Source organism: Heptranchias perlo, unplaced genomic scaffold (assembly GCF_035084215.1).
Source record: "Heptranchias perlo isolate sHepPer1 unplaced genomic scaffold, sHepPer1.hap1 HAP1_SCAFFOLD_303, whole genome shotgun sequence".
In the NCBI taxonomy this organism is placed as follows: Eukaryota; Metazoa; Chordata; class Chondrichthyes; order Hexanchiformes; family Hexanchidae; genus Heptranchias; species Heptranchias perlo.
The window spans coordinates 310,107-321,895 of record NW_027139315.1 but is presented as its reverse complement, the minus strand read 5'-3'; positions in this window follow the sequence as shown (position 1 = coordinate 321,895).

Genomic DNA, 11,789 nt, shown 5'->3' with positions numbered 1-11,789 from the left:
ATCCAACTCCCCACCCTTTCACACACTGCACCCATCCAACTCCCCACCCTTTCACACACTGTACCCCATCCAACTCCCCACCCTTTCACACACTGTACCCCATCCAACTCCCCACCCTTTCACACACTGTACCCCATCCAACTCCCCACCCTTTCACACACTGCACCCATCCAACTCCCCGCCCTTTCACACACTGTACCCCATCCAACTCCCCACCCTTTCACACACTGCACCCCATCCAACTCCCCACCCTTTCACACACTGCACCCCATCCAACTCCCCACCCTTTCACACACTGCACCCCATCCAACTCCCCACCCTTTCACACACTGCACCCATCCAACTCCCCACCCTCTCACACACTGCACCCATCCAACTCCCCACCCTCTCACACACTGCACCCATCCAACTCCCCACCCTTTCACACACACTGTACCCATCCAACTCCCCACCCTTTCACACACACTGTACCCCATCCAACTCCCCACCCTTTACACACACTGTACCCATCCAACTCCCCACCCTTTCACACACTGCACCCATCCATCTCCCCACCCTTTCACACACTGTACCCCATCCAACTCCCCACCCTTTCACACACTGCACCCACCCAACTCCCCACCCTTTCACAAACTGCACCCATCCAACTCCCCACCCTTTCACACACTGTACCCATCCAACTCCCCACCCTTTCACACACTGTACCCCATCCAACTCCCCACCCTTTCACACACTGTACCCCATCCAACTCCCCACCCTCTCACACACTGTACCCCATCCAACTCCCCACCCTTTCACACACTGTACCCCATCCAACTCCCCACCCTTTCACACACTGTACCCCATCCAACTCCCCACCCTTTCACACACTGCACCCCATCCAACTCCCCACCCTTTCACACACTGCACCCCATCCAACTCCCCACCCTCTCACACACTGTACCCCATCCAACTCCCCACCCTTTCACACACTGCACCCATCCAACTCCCCGCCCTTTCACACACTGTACCCCATCCAACTCCCCACCCTTTCACACACTGTACCCCATCCAACTCCCCACCCTTTCACACACTGTACCCATCCAACTCCCCACCCTTTCACACACTGTACCCATCCAACTCCCCACCCTTTCACACACTGTACCCATCCAACTCCCCACCCTTTCACACACTGTACCCCATCCAACTCCCCACCCTTTCACACACTGTACCCCATCCAACTCCCCACCCTTTCACACACTGTACCCATCCAACTCCCCACCCTTTCACACACTGCACCCATCCAACTCCCCACCCTTTCACACACTGTACCCCATCCAACTCCCCACCCTTTCACACACTGCACCCATCCAACTCCCCACCCTCTCACACACTGTACCCCATCCAACTCCCCACCCTTTCACACACTGTACCCCATCCAACTCCCCACCCTTTCACACACTGCACCCATCCAACTCCCCGCCCTTTCACACACTGTACCCATCCAACTCCCCACCCTTTCACACACTGCACCCATCCAACTCCCCACCCTCTCACACACTGTACCCCATCCAACTCCCCACCCTTTCACACACTGTACCCCATCCAACTCCCCACCCTTTCACACACTGCACCCATCCAACTCCCCACCCTTTCACACACTGCACCCATCCAACTCCCCACCCTTTCACACACTGCACCCATCCAACTCCCCACCATTTCACACACTGTACCCCATCCAACTCCCCACCCTCTCACACACTGTACCCCATCCAACTCCCCACCATTTCACACACTGTACCCATCCAACTCCCCACCCTTTCACACACTGTACCCCATCCAACTCCCCACCCTTTCACACACTGTACCCCATCCAACTCCCCACCCTCTCACACAATGTACCCCATCCAACTCCCCACCCTTTCACACACTGTACCCCATCCAACTCCCCACCCTTTCACACACTGCACCCATCCAACTCCCCACCCTTTCACACACTGTACCCATCCAACTCCCCACCCTTTCACACACTGTACCCCATCCAACTCCCCACCCTTTCACACACTGTACCCCATCCAACTCCCCACCCTTTCACACACTGCACCCATCCAACTCCTCACCCTATCACACACTGTACCCCATCCAACTCCCCACCCTTTCACACACTGCACCCATCCAACTCCCCACCCTTTCACACACTGTACCCCATCCAACTCCCCACCCTATCACACACTGTACCCCATCCAACTCCCCACCCTTTCACACACTGCACCCATCCAACTCCCCACCCTTTCACACACTGCACCCCATCCAACTCCCCACCCTTTCACACACTGTACCCCATCCAACTCCCCACCCTTTCACACACTGTACCCCATCCAACTCCCCACCCTTTCACACACTGTACCCCATCCAACTCCCCACCCTTTCACACACTGCACCCATCCAACTCCCCACCCTTTCACACACTGTACCCATCCAACTCCCCACCCTTTCACACACTGCACCCATCCAACTCCCCACCCTTTCACACACTGCACCCATCCAACTCCCCACCCTTTCACACACACTGTACCCATCCAACTCCCCACCCTTTCACACACTGTACCCCATCCAACTCCCCACCCTTTCACACACTGTACCCCATCCAACTCCCCACCCTTTCACACACTGCACCCCATCCAACTCCCCACCCTTTCACACACTGCACCCCATCCAACTCCCCACCCTTTCACACACTGCACCCATCCAACTCCCCACCCTTTCACACACTGTACCCCATCCAACTCCCCACCCTTTCACACACTGTACCCCATCCAACTCCCCACCCTTTCACACACTGTACCCCATCCAACTCCCCACCCTTTCACACACTGCACCCATCCAACTCCCCGCCCTTTCACACACTGTACCCCATCCAACTCCCCACCCTTTCACACACTGCACCCCATCCAACTCCCCACCCTTTCACACACTGCACCCCATCCAACTCCCCACCCTTTCACACACTGCACCCCATCCAACTCCCCACCCTTTCACACACTGCACCCATCCAACTCCCCACCCTCTCACACACTGCACCCATCCAACTCCCCACCCTCTCACACACTGCACCCATCCAACTCCCCACCCTTTCACACACACTGTACCCATCCAACTCCCCACCCTTTCACACACACTGTACCCCATCCAACTCCCCACCCTTTCACACACACTGTACCCATCCAACTCCCCACCCTTTCACACACTGCACCCATCCATCTCCCCACCCTTTCACACACTGTACCCCATCCAACTCCCCACCCTTTCACACACTGCACCCACCCAACTCCCCACCCTTTCACAAACTGCACCCATCCAACTCCCCACCCTTTCACACACTGTACCCATCCAACTCCCCACCCTTTCACACACTGTACCCCATCCAACTCCCCACCCTTTCACACACTGTACCCCATCCAACTCCCCACCCTCTCACACACTGTACCCCATCCAACTCCCCACCCTTTCACACACTGCACCCATCCAACTCCCCACCCTTTCACACACTGCACCCATCCAACTCCCCACCCTTTCACACACTGTACCCCATCCAACTCCCCACCCTTTCACACACACTGTACCCCATCCAACTCCCCACCCTATCACACACTGTACCCCATCCAACTCCCCACCCTTTCACACACTGCACCCATCCAACTCCCCACCCTTTCACAGACTGCACCCCATCCAACTCCCCACCCTTTCACACACTGTACCCCATCCAACTCCCCACCCTTTCACACACTGTACCCCATCCAACTCCCCACCCTTTCACACACTGCACCCATCCAACTCCCCACCCTTTCACACACTGTACCCCATCCAACTCCCCACCCTTTCACACACTGCACCCATCCAACTCACCACCCTTTCACACACTGTACCCCATCCAACTCCCCACCCTTTCACACACTGTACCCATCCAACTCCCCACCCTTTCACACACTGCACCCCATCCAACTCCCCACCCTTTCACACACTGTACCCCATCCAACTCCCCACCCTTTCACACACTGTACCCCATCCAACTCCCCACCCTTTCACACACTGTACCCATCCAACTCCCCACCCTTTCACACACTGTACCCCATCCAACTCCCCACCCTTTCACACACTGTACCCCATCCAACTCCCCACCCTTTCACACACTGCACCCATCCAACTCCCCACCCTTTCACACACTGCACCCCATCCAACTCCCCACCATTTCACACACTGTACCCATCCAACTCCCCACCCTCTCACACACTGTACCCCATCCAACTCCCCACCCTTTCACACACTGTACCCCATCCAACTCCCCACCCTCTCACACACTGTACCCCATCCAACTCCCCACCCTTTCACACACTGCACCCCATCCAACTCCCCACCCTCTCACACACTGTACCCCATCCAACTCCCCACCCTTTCACACACTGTACCCCATCCAACTCCCCATCCTTTCACACACTGTACCCCATCCAACTCCCCACCCTTTCACACACTGCACCCCATCCAACTCCCCACCCTCTCACACACTGTACCCCATCCAACTCCCCACCCTTTCACACACTGTACCCCATCCAACTCCCCACCCTTTCACACACTGTACCCCATCCAACTCCCCACCCTCTCACACACTGTACCCCATCCAACTCCCCACCCTTTCACACACTGCACCCATCCAACTCCCCACCATTTCACACACTGTACCCCATCCAACTCCCCACCCTTTCACACACTGTACCCCATCCAACTCCCCACCCTTTCACACACTGTACCCCATCCAACTCCCCACCCTTTCACACACTGTACCCCATCCAACTCCCCACCCTTTCACACACTGCACCCATCCAACTCCCCTCCCTTTCACACACTGTACCCATCCAACTCCCCACCCTTTCACACACTGTACCCCATCCAACTCCCCACCCTTTCACACACTGTACCCCATCCAACTCCCCACCCTTTCACACACTGTACCCCATCCAACTCCCCACCATTTCACACACTGTACCCATCCAACTCCCCACCCTTTCACACACTGCACCCATCCAATTCCCCACCCTCTCACACACTGTACCCATCCAACTCCCCACCCTTTCACACACTGTACCCCATCCAACTCCCCACCCTTTCACACACTGTCCCCCATCCAACTCCCCACCCTTTCACACACTGCACCCCATCCAACTCCCCACCCTTTCACACACTGCACCCATCCAACTCCCCACCCTTTCACACACTGCACCCCATCCAACTCCCCACCCTCTCACACACTGTACCCCATCCAACTCCCCACCCTTTCACACACTGTACCCCATCCAACTCCCCACCCTTTCACACACTGCACCCATCCAACTCCCCACCCTTTCACACACACTGTACCCCATCCAACTCCCCACCCTTTCACACACTGTACCCCATCCAACTCCCCACCCTTTCACACACTGCACCCCATCCAACTCCCCACCCTTTCACACACTGCACCCCATCCAACTCCCCACCCTTTCACACACTGCACCCATCCAACTCCCCACCCTTTCACACACTGTACCCCATCCAACTCCCCACCCTCTCACACACTGTACCCCATCCAACTCCCCACCCTTTCACACACTGTACCCATCCAACTCCCCACCCTCTCACACACTGTACCCATCCAACTCCCCACCCTCTCACACACTGTACCCCATCCAACTCCCCACTCTTTCACACACTGCACCCCATCCAACTCCCCACCCTCTCACACACTGCACCCATCCAACTCCCCACCCTCTCACACACTGCACCCATCCAACTCCCCACCCTTTCACACACACTGTACCCATCCAACTCCCCACCCTTTCACACACACTGTACCCCATCCAACTCCCCACCCTTTCACACACACTGTACCCATCCAACTCCCCACCCTTTCACACACTGCACCCATCCAACTCCCCACCCTTTCACACACTGTACCCCATCCAACTCCCCACCCTTTCACACACTGTCCCCCATCCAACTCCCCACCCTTTCACACACTGCACCCCATCCAACTCCCCACCCTTTCACACACTGCACCCATCCAACTCCCCACCCTTTCACACACTGCACCCATCCAACTCCCCACCCTTTCACACACACTGTACCCCATCCAACTCCCCACCCTTTCACACACTGTACCCCATCCAACTCCCCACCCTTTCACACACTGCACCCCATCCAACTCCCCACCCTTTCACACACTGCACCCATCCAACTCCCCACCCTTTCACACACTGCACCCATCCAACTCCCCACCCTTTCACACACACTGTACCCCATCCAACTCCCCACCCTTTCACACACTGTACCCCATCCAACTCCCCACCCTTTCACACACTGTACCCCATCCAACTCCCCACCCTCTCACACACTGCACCCCATCCAACTCCCCACCCTCTCACACACTGCACCCATCCAACTCCCCACCCTTTCACACACTGCACCCATCCAACTCCCCACCCTTTCACACACACTGTACCCCATCCAACTCCCCACCCTTTCACACACTGTACCCCATCCAACTCCCCACCCTTTCACACACTGTACCCCATCCAACTCCCCACCCTTTCACACACTGTACCCCATCCAACTCCCCACCCTCTCACACACTGCACCCCATCCAACTCCCCACCCTTTCACACACTGTACCCCATCCAACTCCCCACCCTTTCACACACTGTACCCCATCCAACTCCCCACCCTTTCACACACTGTACCCCATCCAACTCCCCACCCTTTCACACACTGTACCCCATCCAACTCCCCACCCTCTCACACACTGTACCCATCCAACTCCCCACCCTCTCACACACTGCACCCATCCAACTCCCCACCCTCTCACACACTGCACCCATCCAACTCCCCACCCTTTCAAACACACTGTACCCATCCAACTCCCCACCCTTTCACACACACTGTACCCCATCCAACTCCCCACCCTTTCACACACACTGTACCCCATCCAACTCCCCACCATTTCACACACTGTACCCATCCAACTCCCCACCCTTTCACACACTGCACCCATCCAACTCCCCACCCTTTCACACACTGTACCCCATCCAACTCCCCACCCTTTCACACACTGTACCCCATCCAACTCCCCACCCTTTCACACACTGCACCCCATCCAACTCCCCACCCTTTCACACACTGCACCCATCCAACTCCCCACCCTTTCACACACTGTACCCCATCCAACTCCCCACCCTTTCACACACTGCACCCATCCAACTCCCCACCCTTTCACACACTGTACCCCATCCAACTCCCCACCCTTTCACACACTGCACCCATCCAACTCACCACCCTTTCACACACTGTACCCCATCCAACTCCCCATCCTTTCACACACTGTACCCCATCCAACTCCCCACCCTTTCACACACTGTACCCCATCCAACTCCCCACCCTTTCACACACTGTACCCATCCAACTCCCCACCCTTTCACACACTGCACCCATCCAACTCCCCACCCTCTCACACACTGTACCCCATCCAACTCCCCACCCTTTCACACACTGTACCCATCCAACTCCCCACCCTTTCACACACTGCACCCCATCCAACTCCCCACCCTTTCACACACTGTACCCCATCCAACTCCCCACCCTTTCACACACTGTACCCCATCCAACTCCCCACCCTTTCACACACTGTACCCATCCAACTCCCCACCCTTTCACACACTGTACCCCATCCAACTCCCCACCCTTTCACACACTGTACCCCATCCAACTCCCCACCCTTTCACACACTGCACCCATCCAACTCCCCACCCTTTCACACACTGTACCCCATCCAACTCCCCACCATTTCACACACTGTACCCATCCAACTCCCCACCCTCTCACACACTGTACCCCATCCAACTCCCCACCCTTTCACACACTGCACCCCATCCAACTCCCCACCCTCTCACACACTGTACCCCATCCAACTCCCCACCCTTTCACACACTGTACCCCATCCAACTCCCCACCCTTTCACACACTGCACCCATCCAACTCCCCACCATTTCACACACTGTACCCCATCCAACTCCCCACCCTTTCACACACTGTACCCCATCCAACTCCCCACCCTTTCACACACTGTACCCCATCCAACTCCCCACCCTTTCACACACTGTACCCCATCCAACTCCCCACCCTTTCACACACTGCACCCATCCAACTCCCCTCCCTTTCACACACTGTACCCATCCAACTCCCCACCCTTTCACACACTGTACCCCATCCAACTCCCCACCCTTTCACACACTGTACCCCATCCAACTCCCCACCCTTTCACACACTGTACCCCATCCAACTCCCCACCATTTCACACACTGTACCCCATCCAACTCCCCACCCTCTCACACACTGTACCCATCCAACTCCCCACCCTTTCACACACTGTACCCCATCCAACTCCCCACCCTTTCACACACTGCACCCATCCAACTCCCCACCCTTTCACACACACTGTACCCCATCCAACTCCCCACCCTTTCACACACTGTACCCCATCCAACTCCCCACCCTTTCACACACTGCACCCCATCCAACTCCCCACCCTTTCACACACTGCACCCCATCCAACTCCCCACCCTTTCACACACTGCACCCATCCAACTCCCCACCCTTTCACACACTGTACCCCATCCAACTCCCCACCCTTTCACACACTGTACCCATCCAACTCCCCACCCTCTCACACACTGTACCCATCCAACTCCCCACCCTCTCACACACTGTACCCCATCCAACTCCCCACCCTTTCACACACTGTACCCCATCCAACTCCCCACCCTTTCACACACTGTACCCCATCCAACTCCCCACTCTTTCACACACTGCACCCCATCCAACTCCCCACCCTCTCACACACTGCACCCATCCAACTCCCCACCCTCTCACACACTGTACCCATCCAACTCCCCACCCTCTCACACACTGTACCCCATCCAACTCCCCACTCTTTCACACACTGCACCCCATCCAACTCCCCACCCTCTCACACACTGCACCCATCCAACTCCCCACCCTCTCACACACTGCACCCATCCAACTCCCCACCCTTTCACACACACTGTACCCATCCAACTCCCCACCCTTTCACACACACTGTACCCCATCCAACTCCCCACCCTTTCACACACACTGTACCCATCCAACTCCCCACCCTTTCACACACTGCACCCATCCAACTCCCCACCCTTTCACACACTGTACCCCATCCAACTCCCCACCCTTTCACACACTGTCCCCCATCCAACTCCCCACCCTTTCACACACTGCACCCCATCCAACTCCCCACCCTTTCACACACTGCACCCATCCAACTCCCCACCCTTTCACACACTGCACCCATCCAACTCCCCACCCTTTCACACACACTGTACCCCATCCAACTCCCCACCCTTTCACACACTGTACCCCATCCAACTCCCCACCCTTTCACACACTGCACCCCATCCAACTCCCCACCCTTTCACACACTGCACCCATCCAACTCCCCACCCTTTCACACACTGCACCCATCCAACTCCCCACCCTTTCACACACACTGTACCCCATCCAACTCCCCACCCTTTCACACACTGTACCCCATCCAACTCCCCACCCTTTCACACACTGTACCCCATCCAACTCCCCACCCTCTCACACACTGCACCCCATCCAACTCCCCACCCTTTCACACACTGCACCCATCCAACTCCCCACCCTTTCACACACACTGTACCCCATCCAACTCCCCACCCTTTCACACACTGTACCCCATCCAACTCCCCACCCTTTCACACACTGTACCCCATCCAACTCCCCACCCTTTCACACACTGTACCCCATCCAACTCCCCACCCTCTCACACACTGCACCCCATCCAACTCCCCACCCTTTCACACACTGTACCCCATCCAACTCCCCACCCTTTCACACACTGTACCCCATCCAACTCCCCACCCTTTCACACACTGTACCCCATCCAACTCCCCACCCTTTCACACACTGTACCCCATCCAACTCCCCACCCTCTCACACACTGTACCCATCCAACTCCCCACCCTCTCACACACTGCACCCATCCAACTCCCCACCCTCTCACACACTGCACCCATCCAACTCCCCACCCTTTCACACACACTGTACCCATCCAACTCCCCACCCTTTCACACACACTGTACCCCATCCAACTCCCCACCCTTTCACACACACTGTACCCCATCCAACTCCCCACCATTTCACACACTGTACCCATCCAACTCCCCACCCTTTCACACACTGCACCCATCCAACTCCCCACCCTTTCACACACTGTACCCCATCCAACTCCCCACCCTTTCACACACTGTACCCCATCCAACTCCCCACCCTTTCACACACTGCACCCCATCCAACTCCCCACCCTTTCACACACTGCACCCATCCAACTCCCCACCCTTTCACACACTGTACCCCATCCAACTCCCCACCCTTTCACACACTGTACCCCATCCAACTCCCCACCCTTTCACACACTGCACCCCATCCAACTCCCCACCCTTTCACACACTGTACCCATCCAACTCCCCACCCTTTCACACACTGCACCCCATCCAACTCCCCACCCTTTCACACACTGCACCCCATCCAACTCCCCACCCTTTCACACACTGCACCCATCCAACTCCCCACCCTTTCACACACTGTACCCCATCCAACTCCCCACCCTTTCACACACTGTACCCCATCCAACTCCCCACCCTTTCACACACTGTACCCCATCCAACTCCCCACCCTTTCACACACTGTACCCCATCCAACTCCCCACCCTTTCACACACTGCACCCATCCAACTCCCCGCCCTTTCACACACTGTACCCCATCCAACTCCCCACCCTTTCACACACTGCACCCCATCCAACTCCCCACCCTTTCACACACTGCACCCCATCCAACTCCCCACCCTTTCACACACTGCACCCATCCAACTCCCCACCCTCTCACACACTGCACCCATCCAACTCCCCACCCTCTCACACACTGCACCCATCCAACTCCCCACCCTTTCACACACACTGTACCCATCCAACTCCCCACCCTTTCACACACACTGTACCCCATCCAACTCCCCACCCTTTCACACACACTGTACCCATCCAACTCCCCACCCTTTCACACACTGCACCCATCCAACTCCCCACCCTTTCACACACTGTACCCCATCCAACTCCCCACCCTTTCACACACTGCACCCATCCAACTCCCCACCCTTTCACACACTGCACCCATCCAACTCCCCACCCTTTCACACACTGTACCCATCCAACTCCCCACCCTTTCACACACTGTACCCCATCCAACTCCCCACCCTTTCACACACTGTACCCCATCCAACTCCCCACCCTTTCACACACTGTATCCATCCAACTCCCCACCCTTTCACACACTGTACCCCATCCAACTCCCCACCCTTTCACACACTGTACCCCATCCAACTCCCCACCCTTTCACACACTGCACCCATCCAACTCCCCGCCCTTTCACACACTGTACCCATCCAACTCCCCACCCTTTCACACACTGCACCCATCCAACTCCCCACCCTCTCACACACTGTACCCCATCCAACTCCCCACCCTTTCACACACTGTACCCCATCCAACTCCCCACCCTTTCACACACTGCACCCATCCAACTCCCCACCCTTTCACACACTGCACCCATCCAACTCCCCACCCTTTCACACACTGCACCCATCCAACTCCCCACCATTTCACACACTGCACCCC